The sequence below is a fragment of the Triticum dicoccoides genome, chromosome 4A (assembly GCF_002162155.2).
Source record: "Triticum dicoccoides isolate Atlit2015 ecotype Zavitan chromosome 4A, WEW_v2.0, whole genome shotgun sequence".
Lineage (NCBI taxonomy): Eukaryota > Viridiplantae > Streptophyta > Magnoliopsida > Poales > Poaceae > Triticum > Triticum dicoccoides.
The window spans coordinates 383,552,103-383,567,653 of record NC_041386.1 but is presented as its reverse complement, the minus strand read 5'-3'; positions in this window follow the sequence as shown (position 1 = coordinate 383,567,653).

Genomic DNA, 15,551 nt, shown 5'->3' with positions numbered 1-15,551 from the left:
CAACTGTCACGTCAAATTTTGGAAAATATCAGGGGTCATTTGACCTTTTAAGACATTTAAGTGGGTTTTTAGCCATTTAATGACCGTAATTGAAATTTGAACTACATGTACATGCCACAGCAAACCATAACGGTTTGAAAACTCATATTTCGTGTAATTGTGTGTGATTTAAATCCATGTGCAGTAAATTGGAATGAATTTTCAAACATATTGGTCTAATGGCTATGACACAATTAAGCATCGAGTGACATGGCATTTTAATTCCAAAAAATAAAAAAAATCAGAAACACATGAAACCTTGGTTGATGTAATGTCATGCCACCAAAATGATGTGGTAAGAAAATTGGCATGTTTGACGAAAGTTTGGGCACGCACCCCTCACAAATCGGAGCAACTCACTAGAAGGCTCGTGGTTCCAAGAGGGAACAATGCATGTTTGATGACGAATGGGGGATAGCTTGCTCTTACGGCCTTCAGTTCTTTTTCTATGTCTAATGTGCACTCCTACAACCATAATGTGAAATTTTTAAAAATTCTAGGGGTCATTTGACCTTTTAAAGACATTTAAGTGATTTTCTAGCCATTTAATGACCGTAATTCAAATTTGAACTACATCTACATGCAACGCCTAACCAAAATGGTTTGAAAAATCATATTTGTGTACTTGAGTGTGAGTTAATTCCATGTGCAGTAAACTAGAAGGAATTTTCAAACCTATTTGTCTCACAACATGGACACATGCATACGTATGCATGGAGTGACATGGCATTTTAATTCCAAAAAAAATCAGAAACACATGAAACCTTGGTTGATGTAATGTCATGCCACCAAGATGATGTGGTAAAGAAATTGGCATGTTTGATGAAAGTTTGGACACACACCCCTCACAAACCGGAGCAAACTCACTAGAAGGTCCGTGGTTCCGAGAGGGAATAATGCATGTTTGATGACAAACGGGAGATAGCTTCCTCTTACGGCCTTCAATTTTTTTCTATGTCTAACGTGCACTACTACAACTGTAATGTGAAATTTTGGAAAATTCGTGGGGTCATTTGACCTTCTGAAGACATTTAAGTGATTTTATAACCATTTAATGACCGTAATTCAAATTTGAACTACATCTACATGCAACGCCTAACCAAAACAGTTTGAAAAATCATATCTGTGTACTTTTGTGCAAGTTGATTCCATGTGTAGTAAATTAGAAGGAATTTTCAAACATATTGGTCTCATGGCATGGACACATGCATACGTATGCATGGAGTGACATGGCATTTTAATTCCAAAAAATAAAAAAAGATCAGAAAAACATGAAATCTTGGTTGATGTAATGTCATGCCACCAAGATGATGTGGTAATGAAATTGGCATGTTTGACGAAAGTTTGGACAAACAACCCTCACAAACCGGAGCAACTCACTAGAAGGTTAATGGTTCCGAGAGGGAACAATGCATGTTTGATGATGAACGGGAGATAGCTTCCTCTTACGGCCTTCAAAAAATTTTCTATGTTTAACGTGCACTAATACAGCTATCATGTGAAAATTTGGAAAATTTCAAGGGTCATTTGACCTTTTAAGACATTTAAGTGACGTTCTAACCATTTAATGACCGTAATTAAAATTTGAACTACATCTACATGCAACGCCTAACCAAAATGGTTTGAAATATCATATTTTTGTGTACTTGTGTGCGAGTTAATTCCATGCGTGTCACAGCCCTAGATCAGTCTTTGTTTGTCTTTGCTTGTTCATCATGTCATCATGTTTAAATTCAAGAAACTTGAATTGGGGATGTTCCAAACCCTAGCACCAAATGGAAGTCAAATAGGTATAACCTAAAAATATTTTCAATGAAACTGAAATGCCCTTCATAAATGTTCATCATTTTTGTTTTGGTCCAGAATCTCTACCAAAAATGGTGCACAATTTTCTAGGACACTCTGGGTTATTGAATTAAACCATACAGTATTCGTTCTTGGACATTTAAGTGCTATAAATAATTTTAAATGTCCAAATGATCATGAAAGGAAATGAGGGCTATTGGAAGTATTCCAAATAATGCCCACAAACAATTTCATGATTTTTGAAAGTGCCATGGTATTTTTAATAATGCCCCAACAGTTGCAGAATTTAGAAAACAGAAAACAATTGAGAGAGAGAGAAGTGTTTAGCTGTAGCGCACCTGGCACAGCCACCTGGCCCAGCATAGGAGGCCCAATCCACAAGGGCATCCTTGTCTTCTACCCTTGCCAGTAGGTAAAGGTGAATCAGAGCACGACGCCAGTCGTGCCAGCTCCTCCTTCGCGCTGGCGAGCTCCCCTTCATCCCAACAGCGCCCGGAGAAAGTGTTGGCCCCTCTCGCTTTCCCCTCCTCTCTCTGGACCTCCCCCTCGCTCCTCCCCCCTCCTCTGCTCTCTCCCCGCACGCGCCCGAGCGGAGCTCATCACCACCGCTGCTATTGCTGCGTCCACGGCCAACCCCTCGCCTCGTAGTTGCTTCTAGAAGAACCGCCGTGATGCCCCTGTGCTTCCTGCCGAGCCATGCGAGCCGGGAAGATCTACATCGTCTCCACGCCATTGTCTTCAACCTTGGGCGCTGCTGATTGCCAACTTTAGCGCCTCCCCGAGCCCATTGGCCTGGTTAGTGAGTTCGTTGTGAGCTCCTCTGCCGTTCGCCTCTTTTCCCGTCGCCCAGCACGTCCTCTAGTGCTAGTGCCGTTGAGGCCGAAAGCTTGTTGCCGCCGGCCATGGCGCCGCAGTGGCCACAGATGCCTTAGCTCGCTTCCGAGCATACCATCGGGATCGTGATGTGCCCAGGATCCCAGAACAAGCATCCATTCGTCCTCCCGTCCATCGTAGCATCGTTTTCGTCGAGGTCCGAGCTCCGGCTACCGCACCGGCCTCCCCGCGGTCGTTCTAGTCCACCCTGGCTCGTGCTAGCCGCACTGTTGGACGTGGACGAGAATCAGCTGCACATAGAGCCCCACTGTCGTCCATTTGGTCACTAGAGGGCAACACCCGAGCATCGCCACCATCTCTGGACGTCGCCGGCGGCTAACCGCCGACGTAACCGGCCATTAGGGCCTAAGCACCCTACTAACTACCCTTTGGGGCCAATGACAGCCAAGCCCCACCGCCTAACTAACCGGCTAACTTAAATAGATTGAGTTTAATCTAATTCTACTAGACCCACGCGTCAGCATTGACTTTGCTGACATGGTCGTTGACCGGACCCACCTGTCTGTGAGCCTAGCCATCACTGTGAGACTGACCAGTGGGACCCACTGGTCAGGTTTGACCTGGACCTGGCGTGTTGACCTGCTGATGTCACACTGATGTATGCCGACGCAATAAGCTATTTTTGGATTATTTCTATTTTGGAAACTCCAGAAAATTAGCAAAACTTCTAAAAATCATAGAAATTCAACCATAACTTCAAATGAAATAATTTATATATGAAAAATTATCAGAAAAATGCAATCTATCCATTTGTACCTTTTCCATGCATGTTGGAACAACTTAAAGTTGCTGAATAGGGCAAATCAAATGTTTGGCATTTAAATTATCACTTATGGAGTTTGATTTTGAACCTTGAGTTCAAACTAACTTCATTTAAATCATTGCTAGCTGCATTAGCTCAAATCACAACATATTGCCATGTCACATTCATGCATCATGTTGTTGCATTGCATTGATCGTGTTCCTTCTCTGTTGCCGGTATTTGTTCCCTCTCGATAGACCTGCTTCTGACGATGAGTTTGATGACACCGATGAAGAGCTATAATATCTTCAGAAGTGCCAGGCAAGCAAAACCCTCTTGTTCATTCTGATACAATCCCACTCTCTCGCTTCTGCTCTCTTTTACTGCATTAGGACAATAATGATTCAACTGTTACATGCTACGGTAGCTGAACCCCTTTCCTCTGCATGACATGTCATTGCCATAGTAAATAGATGAAACCCACTAGCATGAGTAGGAGTTGTTTGAGCCCTGATGTGCCTACTCATTCATGCTTGTTGTCATGCCTCCTACTACTTAGAGTTGAGTCAGGTCTGATTCATCGGGGATGAATTGGAATGTGGTGAACATGTCATATTATTGAGAGCTAAGTGTGTGAACACGATTTGGTAAAGGTAGCGGTGAGATGCCATGCAAGAGTACATGGTGGGTTGTCTCATTGAAATTATCCTCTGGAACTGAGTTCTGTGTTTGTGATCCATGAACAGTTACTACCACACATTGGGTTCCGGTAACTCGGCCCCTCTTGGCTTATTAATCACCTCGATCTCTGTCCAGGAGTTGCAACTAGTTTCTGGTGTTTGTAGGATATGTGTTGGGGGCCGTGTGTAGCCTGACCCTAGGGGTGGGCTATGATGCGGTAGAGACACGAGGCACGGTGTACCGAGACGCCTGTTTGGTGCCTCGGGAACCCTGCTCTCATCGTTTGGGGCCATGAGCTAAACCCCGGCCGGATCTCCTTGCGAATGGAACCCGAATAGGCAATAAACCTGGACTAGAGACTTGTGTGGATAGTCAGGTTGTGGCCGACTCCCTCGCCAAGCTTCCGCTTGAAGGTTGCCATGATACACAACGTGTACATGGTGGTAAGTGGCGAGAGCGTGTGTGAAGAAGTACACCCCTGCAGGGTTAACATCATCTATTCGAATAGACGTGTCCACGGTAAAGGACTTTTGGGTTGCCTGTACAGTTCATAGACAAGTGAAAGTGGATACTCTGAAATGCGCAAGATAAGCGTGAGTGATATGGATGGCATCCTCGTAAGGAGACGGGAGTGGATCCATAGTGGTGTATTGATATGGTGAATATGTGGACTCGTGTGCGCCACCTCAAGAAAGTTACTTGTAGTCGTAGTTTAGGATAGCCACCGAGTTAAAGCTGGCTTGCTGCAGTTAAACTCCACCACCCCCTTTGTTGATATTGATGCATATGTAGCTAGTTCTGATGTAAGTCTTGCTGGGTACATTTGTACTCACGTTTGCTTAATTTACGTTTTTGCAGAGAGATTTCAGTCTCACTAGTAGTTCCGCGTGGACTCCGTCGTTTAGCTTGTTACCTCAGCTACGATCTTGTGCCCTCGGCAGGGTCATGTAGATAGTCAGGCTTCTCAGCCTTTTCATTTGTAGTTGCCTGTACTCAGACAAGTTAAGCTTCCGCATGTGCTTGTTGCTTGTATGCTCTGTATGTTGGGTCATGAGACCCATGTTTGTAATATCTGGCTCTTCAAAGCCTACTGAATAAATACTTTGAGTTGTAGAGTTTTGTTGTGGTGCCATGTTGTATTTACACATATCGAGCATATTGTGTGTATGATTGAAATGCTTTGTATGTGTGGGATCCGACAACCTAGTTGTTTATCCTTGGTAGCCTCTCTTATGGGGAAATGTAGTCTAGTGCTTCGACTGAGCCATGGTAGTCTGCTACAGCCCGGTTTGCTGGAGTCCTGCTAGCCCAGTTACTACTGCTTCAGAGCATGTAGAGTGGTCGGCATGTGATCCAGTTCGTTCCTATGTCTGTCCCTTCCGGGAAATGTCACACGGTGACATACGGAGTCCTGCTAGCCTGCTACAACCCGGGTTCCCCGAGTCCTGTTAGCCCAGTTGCTACAGCCCAGATTCACACACTGATGACTGACACGTTCGATGCTGGTTCATGTATGCATGTCCCTGTAAGTTAGTGCCACTTTGGGTTCATGACTAGTCATGTCGGCCCGGTTTCTCTGTCATATGGATGGTAGCGACAGTATCATATACGTGAGCCAAACGGCACAAACGGTCCCAGACCAGGTAAGGTGGCACCCGTGGGAATACCGTGCATGAGGCCGCAAAGTGATATGATGTGTTACATGCTAGATCGGTGTGACTTAGGATCGGGGTCCTGACAATGTGCAGTAAATTAGAAGGAATTTTCAAACATGTTGGTCTCAAGACATGGGCACATGCATGGAGTTCCATGGAATTTTAATTCCAAAAAATTAAAAAATGATCAGAAAAACATGAAACCTTGCTTGATTTAATGTCATGCCACCAAGATGATATGGTAAAAATTGGCATGTTTGAGAAAAGTTTGGACACACACCCCTCACAAACCGGAGCAACTCACTAGAAGGATCGTGGTTCCGAGAGGGAACAATGCATGTTTGATGACGAACGGGAGATAGCTTCCTCTTACGTCCTTCAATTTTTTTCTACATCTAACATGCACTACTACAACTATAATGTGATTTTTTTTTGAAAATTCTAGGGGTCATTTGACCTTTTAAAGACATTTAAGTAATTTTCTAGCCATTTAATGATCGTAATTCAAATTTAAACTACATCTACATGCAATTTCTAACCAAAACGGTTTGAAAAATCATATTTGTGTACTTGTGTGCGAGTTAATTCCATGTGCAGTAAACTAGAAGGAATTTTCAAACATATTTGTCTCACGACATGGACACACGCATGCGTATGCATGGAGTGACATGGCATTTTAATTCCAAAAAAATAAGAAACACATGAAACCTTGGTTGATGTAATGTCATGCCACCAAGATGATGTGGTAAAGAAATTGGCATGTTTGGCGAAAGTTTGGACACAGACCCCTCAGAAACCAGAGCAACTCACTAGAAGGCTCATGGTTCCGAGAGGAAACAATGCATGTTTGATGACGAATGGGAGATAGCTTCCTCTTATGGCCTTCAATTTTTTCTACGTCTAACATGCACTACTACAACTATAATGTGAAATTATGGAAAATTATTGGGGTCATTTGACATTTTAAATACATTTAAGTGATTTTCTAACCATTTATTGACCGTCATTCAAATTTGAAGTACATCTACATGGAACGGCTAACCAAAATGGTTTGAAAAATCATATCCGTGTACTCGTGTGCGAGCTAATTCCATGTGAAATAAATTAGAAGGAATTTTCAAGCATATTGGTGTCACGAGATGGACACATGCATACATATGCATGGAGTGACATGGCATTTTAATTCCAAAAAATTAAAAAAATGATCAGAAAAACATGAAACCTTTGTTGATGTAATGTCATGCCACCAAGATGATGTGGTAAAGAACTTGGCATGTTTGACGAAAGTTTGGACACACACCCCTCACAAACCATAGCAACTCACTAGAAGGTTCGTGGTTCCGAGAGGTAACAATGCATGTTTGATGACGAACGGGAGATAGTTTCCTCTTACGGCCTTCACATTTTTTTCTACGTTTAACATGCACTAATACAACTGTCATGTGAAAATTTGGAAAATTTCAGGGGTCATTTGAACTTTTAAAGACATTTAATTGATTTTCTAACCATTTAATGACAGTAATTCAAATTTGAACTACATATACATTCAACGCCTAACCAAAATGGTTTGAAAAATCATTTTTTTGCGTACTTGTGTGCGAGTTAATTCCATGTGCAGTAAATTAGGAAGAATTTTCAAACATATTGGTTTCAAGGCAAGGGCACATGCATGGAGTGACATGGCATTTTAATTCGAAAAAATTAAAGAATGATCAAAAAACATGAAACATTGCTTGTTTTAATGTCATGCCACCAAGATGATGTGGTAAAAAGAATTATCCTGTTTGACAAAAGTTTGGACGCACACCCCTCATAAACCGGAGCAACTCACTAGAAGGTTCGTGGTTCCGAGAGGGAACAATGCATGTTTGATGACGAACGGGAGATAGCTTCCTCTTACGGCCTTCAAATTGTTTCTACGTTTAACGTGCACTAGTACAACTGTCATGTGAAAATTAGGAAACTTTCAGGGGTCATTTGACCTTTTAAAGACATTTAAGTGATTTTTCTAACCACTTAATGAACATAATTCAAATTTGAACTACATCTACATGCAATGCCTAACCATAACGGTTTGAAAAATCTTTTTTTGTACTTGTGTGCGAGTTAAAAAATCATCAGACGATGTAAATATCTGGTGTTCAAAAAAGAGAGTGTAAAGATCTAGGAAGACAACCGGCCCCCACACGATTGGCACTCTATCTCGTGGCTCGAGATTTGGTAGGTGACTGGCGGGGATCATTAATCAGACATGGTTTTGTATTGGAAACCGTCAGCTATTATGTTCACACACAGATTTTTCCGCGGGAATCGTGTGTAATTCAAACTACAGTACTCGTAAATTCTGGCGACCGGCGTGTGTACTGTCCCCACCGATCTAGATTCCGTCCACCAATAAATACTACCTTGCTCACGTCGTCTCGCCTGCATTCTCATTTACATCCTCCACTCGCACTCCCTCCCTCCCCCCCTCTCTCTCTCCCTCTCTCTCTCTCCCTCTTTCTCTCTCTCTCAAATCTCTGCCATGGCACCGTTGGTCTGCCCACGCGCCGACGAGGAGTCACTGGCCCCCGAGGATGCTCACTCGATTGGCAGCGATGATGACCCCTACGCGCCGCCTGAGGAGGTTGTGCCAGACCCCCAACTTTGGATTGGTTTTGGGGCCACTACAATATTTGTCTGTGGAAGTCGCTGCTGCCGGCTGAGAAAGCCAGGCAAGTGGCATTCAAGAAGGGGATGACAGAGGAGGAAGCCAGGTACCAGGCGGCCTGTGAAGCCCGTGATGCTGCCTGGAAAAAGGAGGCGGTGGAGCTTTGGGGGCGGGCGCATCGTTGTACCGAGGAGGTGTACGAAGACGGGTACTTCAGGAGGAAGGTCATGGGCGTTGGGCGCCTCGTCGCTGCGTGGAGGTGGGCCAATAAGCTCCAGTGTGCCACCGACGAGGAGCTCCGGTGGGTGCCCAACTAAATGGCAAGATCAGCCGTGCCCATCCGCCAACAAGAGGTAGATTGATACGTCAAGCGCTGCGAGGCAGAGGAGGCGGAGTACTGCCTCCAGACTGGGAAGATGCCGCGCACCAGGGAGCTGCTAGCGAGGGGCTGCCGAAATACTGTCCCCGGGATGGATTATTAGTTTTAGTATTGTTCATTTTAAATTTTATGCATTGTACCTAGTAGTTAAGTATCATCACGTATATGTGATGATATTATATATATTATGTGATGAACTAATGGAAAATTAATATATATATATATATATATATATTATGAATTCCATTTTCTATCTGTTTTTGTATACTAATTGGAATCTAGTTGTTATCATCCACATATACAGAATGGAAAGCGTATATACACACATTGTAATAGAACATATAAGGATGGAAAATAGAGTACACACATTGAAACAGAGCAATAAACAAAGCAATACTATGATTGCTGTGAAAACATAGCTGTCCACGTCGAAACGACTTTTCAAAATAAAACGCGTCCATGAGACCATGACCAACAACCCTTGCCTACGTTAGCTCTTAGCACTGCCTGAACTCGTGCAGGCGTTCGTCCAAGTGGTCGAGACGCTCGCGGTACATCTGGAGCGTGATCTCGAGCTCCAAGTTGGCTATTTCATCGGAGATCACCAGCTTGAGGATGCAACGACCATGTTCCTCTACTGCGCCCAGGTGGACACCTGGGCCAAGGAGGCGGTCGAGCCTACGGACCAGTGCGTTGGCATCCAGCGGGCTGTAGACAAGGCGAACGGCAGCACCCATTCGAACGGTGCAGCGGGCGTCCGGTGCAGATACGGTGCGGCCAGCCTCTGGTGCATGTATGGCGCTGAGGGCCTTTGCCCACTCCTGGTGAGTAATGGGGGTACTGACAGGACGTGTACCCAGCTGCGATGCCATGTTGACAGCAGGCAAGCACCGATGGATCCGCTCTTGCTGTGAGGCGCGCCGCGCCTCTCAGTCTGCGGCGCTCCAACGGTCTCGCCATGCGGCGAGCCACAACCTATCGGCGCAGACGCGCCTAGCTTGCTCTGCGACACGCCATCAATCATGTTGTGCGGCGAGCTGCAGCATGTCGGTGCGGACATGCCTATCTTGATCCGCGGTGCTCAAGCGCCATCCGCCAAAGGTCTGCTCAACCTTGGCAATGACACGCTTCACGGTGTCGTCCATCGCGTTGCTGGGGAGCGCCATGGCCTCGACGGGCCATGGCGCCTGCTCGTTTTCCTCGTCGATGAGGTTGATGGCAGAGGCGACACTTTGGTGGGTTGGCATGCTTGGAAAAGGTGGATGTGCTACAGGCTGCGCTTGTCGCCTCCGTGCGTCGGGCGCTGCCTATGCACAATATCGCTGGGAGGCGGGAAACAGGTGAGGAAATGGCGGGAAACGGTGGCGTGTTCATAAAATGCCATCAATTAATGGAAACTTAGCATAGAAGGAACATCAAGCTAGCACAAGAAGTAGATGATGGTCAGATGAACACGGACCACACTAGGGAACCCGTCGATGATGAACTCATCAATTCCAAATGGTTGACTACTAGCAAGTGTTTGCCCACAACGCACACGGCCTATTCCATCACAAACAGGTTGAATGGATCAACGGCATGCCACGTATCGCACATTGTAAAAAAGTAATGCGGTAGACCTTCTTTAACATGTGTTAAAAATAGAAAAAAATAAAAAACAAGGACCTCTAGGTTAAATTAACTCATGGGATGGATCGTATCAGTCATTTAATTTGACAGATATGACCCACCATATCGGTTAATTTAACATCAACACAATTTCCCATCCAGTCACCCATCTGATGGCTGCTCCAGCCTGAGCACACTTAACTTGACAGTTTTCTTACATGAGCTACTGGTGGAACAGCTAGTTCTTGGTGATTGGATGCCTCCTCGCATTCTTATGTCGTATCCGGATGACCGCCCATCCCCCAATGGCCAATAGAGGTTGTGTAGACAAAGCATATCACATACGTGTTATTAGAAGCAACTGTCTGTGTTATTATCGGTCTTCACACACATTTCTGATTACAGACCTGTTTGCCACGTATCACACACATCTTGTTATATTGAACCGTTTCTGTTCTCTTGTCTCAACGCGAACAGTTCATCCGAGTGAATCGCATGCCGTATATTGCACACACACCTTCATCTCGCTGTCGTTTCTTTTGTGTTGCCCAATCACAAACAATTCATCCGAGTCAACAATATGTTGTATATCGCACACACCTTCATCTGGCTACCTGTTTCTTTTGTTCCTCCTCATCGCAAAAAGTTAATTGTGCTGAATCGTATGCCCTGTATCGCACACGCAACTAAAACCTGAACCGTGTTTGATGCATCCTCCATCGCAAACGTTTTGCACCTTTTTTGACAGTTATTTTACACCACCGTTTGTGATTATGGTATCGCACATAGTTTCGTTGAAGGGTCTCTGATTGTAGTGTCGCGTTAGCAGCAACCTGCAGTATTAGTGTGTGATTGACCTACTACCTCCGTCCTGGTTTATTGGCCCCCTTTTTAATTTTTACCAAATTTTGACCAAATATTTAACTAAGAAATGTTTATGCATGTCACCAAAAATTATATCATCAAACACTATGCTCAAATACCCATCCAACGATATAATTTTTGCTGACCTGCACTAACATTTTGTTAGTTAAACCTTTGGTCAAAATTTAACACATATTACAAAGGGGACCAACAAACCAAGACAGAGGTAGATTCCGTCAACTGAACTGATTGCATCCATATCCCACGGTTAGATATAAGTAAACAAAGGTTAAACTTACACGGACATAGATAATAAGCGTACACGTACACAAGCATAGTTCAACCGTCATTAAGCATACTCAAGCGTACATAGTTCAATCCCACATCTCATCTCACATGCCAACACGATCCTGAAGCTTCTCTAGGTACTCGGTGTACGCGTCGTGCGCCACCCTGCGAGAATACTTCTGCTTGAAGGAGCCAACGGCCTGTCGTCTTCCATGCACCAGAACACTTAGATATGCGTCATGAGGCTCGTGGTTGCAAAATGGGCATTGATAGCCGTCGTTCCAGGTCCTAATATGCCTATTATGCTTTCCCGCATAAAGCTCCCTTAGGATTTGCCTCTTGTACCTCCTTTGGCCATCTTCATCCTCGCTATCCACATTGTCAGACAACACCTATACAAATAGTAAAACAAATTTGGCATCAAATCAATGTTTACATGTCGTGAAGTAGGATTAGGAATTTATGCCTATTTATTTATACATATCCAGAGATTATGGTTCAATTTTTAAGCACAATCATTTATGTATAGACAAATCTTGAACAAAATAATGGCACAAACATATGTAGGTCATTCAAAATCAATTGCAAGTCCTGGCTAGGAATTATTAGCATGAACACTAACCGTAGTCGGATTACTAGCAGAAATCATTTGCACATATGAAACAACTAATCAGTTATCACATACCATTCAAACAATCAATACACTACATGGATCTAACGAAACTAACTCAGATTTCATGGATTGGGAGAACATAACCATAGGATTTCTATTCCAGAAAGGGGAAGGATGGAGTAACCGGAGAAACCCTGTGATCTATTTGACACACAAATGGGAATAGATGACTAACCAGCTATCCGTCGTCGTCGGAGTCATCGCCGGAGTGGTCGTCGGAGTCATTGCCGGGGTCGTCGCCAGAGTCGGTGTGGAACTCCGCCTCCGTCTGTGGAAGCTCAACGCCGTCGACGATGTCAGGGTGCAGCGATAACTCACCAGAAATGACGGCAACCTCTGTCTCCATCTCCACACCATGCTCTGGTGCATTAGCAGCCCCAGCGTCACCACTCCCTCTGATGGGGTGCTTCAGCGGCATCCTCATACACTGATGGCTTTGAGGACTGAGAGCGGCATCAAGGATGCAAGCGGAGAGAGAGGATTGTGTGTGTGGCGAGGATGGAGGGTGTGGCCGCTCGGGCGAACCATTAGTAGTGGGAGAGAGGTGGGCGGCGGTCAAACTGATGTCTCGCCTGCCGGTGAGCCTGCACACCGGACTGCTGGCATGCCTACCGTCGTTTCACACAGCTACTCACACGCCTCCCGATGACATTGTGCAGCGAGCATGCCTCCATCAATTCACACACCTGCACGGACGCCTCCCGGTCTGCCTGTGCGGCGGACTGCTCTCATGCATCCCGTCAACTCACGTTTGCTCGCACGGCACACAGGTCGCGCGGCGGCACATATATTGTTTTTCTATTTGGATGATTAATGTTGCCGCTTTATTGCTTAACCGAAGCATGGCACGTATCCATTGTTGGTCTAACGCTCATGGTTCAAATAAATAATCCGTTTGGGATATTGGTTCCCTATTGTTAGTAATCTCCAGTTTGTAATTAGATAAGTATTACATCAAAACTGGTCTCAAATTTGACAAAAAAAAGTACAATGCCACTTTGTATTGACGTCCATATGACAACACGATAAGTTTCTTGAACTTCAAATAAAGTTTGGATGTACTAGAATTTAAAAATCAAGATTCTTAATGTTTGAAATTTGTTGCACGGGGCGTAAATATGCACCCAGTGAGACACATGTGTTTTTGCAATCCATTTAGGTGCACTCTCACGTGTGCATGTAGCTCAAATTTGATTTTTGCACATTATACCCATAGAAAATTAATCAACTAATGTACTAAAATGTCTTAATGATCTCTATTTTTTTAAATTAAAACGTCCCACCTTTGGTAACATATGTTCACCGCGGGATAATTAATTTAACATGCATCATAGTTGCGGTGTATTCACGGTGTGTGTGTGTGTGTGTGCGTGTGTGCGTCTTGGGGTGGCGGGCGTAGTGCACTATGAGTTGTGAGCCACCGTGTGGGTTGGCCGTTTTGTTAGGCAAGCTGGTGCCACATCAGAGTCGTGAATTCGCTGTTTAAAACATTACACAACCCTTTCATACTTACATGTTTTGGCCACATGCAGTCGATGGTTGTCCTACACGACACTCAATACTTGCGTGTGACACTTTATGTGGGCCCACGAGGTCGTCATCCATCACTTTGATGAACAACCGGCATAGAGGTTCATTTGACCAGCAAGGTAGAATGTTTTTTGTTTGTGTTATGGTGGTATATCGTACGCATCGAAGAGGTGGGAGGGGACTAGCATATATACTCATATATACTATATGTACGCGTCCGTGACCAAGTACACCTCACTTAGTGTCAGGACTTTTCGGTTTCCGAGGCACGTGCCACATCAAAATTGTGAAATTGGCTATTCAAACATCACACAACACCTCTTTGGGCCACATGCATGCAGGCGGTGGTTATCCTAGCTAGGACACTCACGTGTGATGCTTCCATCTATGGGCCCATGAGGCCATCGTCGATGCATGCATGCATCACTTTGACCTACATCGGGAGAGGTTAATTAATTTCACCATCGATGAGGATTCTTTTTGGGTTGTACGTATTACGGTAGGAGCATATAGTATGCGTCGAAGAAGGGGTAAGGGGACCATGATATGTAGTACGCTTCATGAACCTCGCTCTGTGTGGGTGCATGGTTTACGGTTTTTGAGGCATGTGGCACATCAAAGTTGTGCATTTAGGGTATTCAACATATATATGTTTGGCCCACATGCAAAGTGATGGTGGTTGTCCTCTCGCACCCACTTAAGTGGTTATCAACGATATCGATGATTTCCATCTGCGGGCTCGCTTGGTCCATCACTACTTTTTGCCTGACAATGAGGGAGGTTAATTAATTTGACTTAGGAGGGGATTATTTTTTTTGCTTGTAATATGGTATATATATATAGTTCATGCTCTGGGATGACATCCATGATACAGTTTGAGCACACACATATGCATGTGTACGCATGAATCCCTCCCATCGAGTCGAAGTGGCTAGTACAACGACAGATCATGAACCAATCTCGCTCTGTATGGGGAGTGTATGATTTTGGACGCATGCGCCACATCAATGTTGTGAAATGGTATTCAAACATGCATGCACGCATCACTTCACTACATATGCATGTAGTGGTTGCCTTCGAACGGAACACTCCCTCGCGTGGTTATAGGCGACAAGCCTATATATTCATGGGCCCGCGTGGACGTCCATGATCACCTTAACCGACAACAAGATATGTTACCATGGCGGATTCTTCATTTGGTTCGTGTTATCGTAGTATAGGTCATGGTGAGATTTAGGCCTAATTAAGTTTGAGCGCATATACTATGCATGCATGCATGCATGAATCCCCGTCGTTGGCTTAAAGTGTGGTGTAACATATATATGCATCGCCAACCTAACCCTCACTCAATGTGGGGATTTCTAGTTCGAAATCACGGTGCCACATCAAAGTTGTTCCATTGTGTACTCAAAAACACACCTCTCCATACATATGTTTGGGCCACACGCATGCAGTGGTTGTCTTTGGGGACTAGCTACTTGCGTGATTTTTGGTGAGCTGGCCCATCTCCGGGGTCGCATGGACAACCATCACTTTGACAAACAACAAGAGAGAGGTTGTACGACCAAGGTGGATTATTCTTGGTCCGTTTTATGATCCATCTTGGTGAGATATGCCTCTCTAGACCGCCGACTGAAAGTGTGTGTGTGTTGGGGGGGCTGCTACTTCACACTTTTCTAGGTGAACCTCGGCTGGGGGGTATGCATTCATAGCTTAGGATTCCCTTTGTGCTGACACGAGGG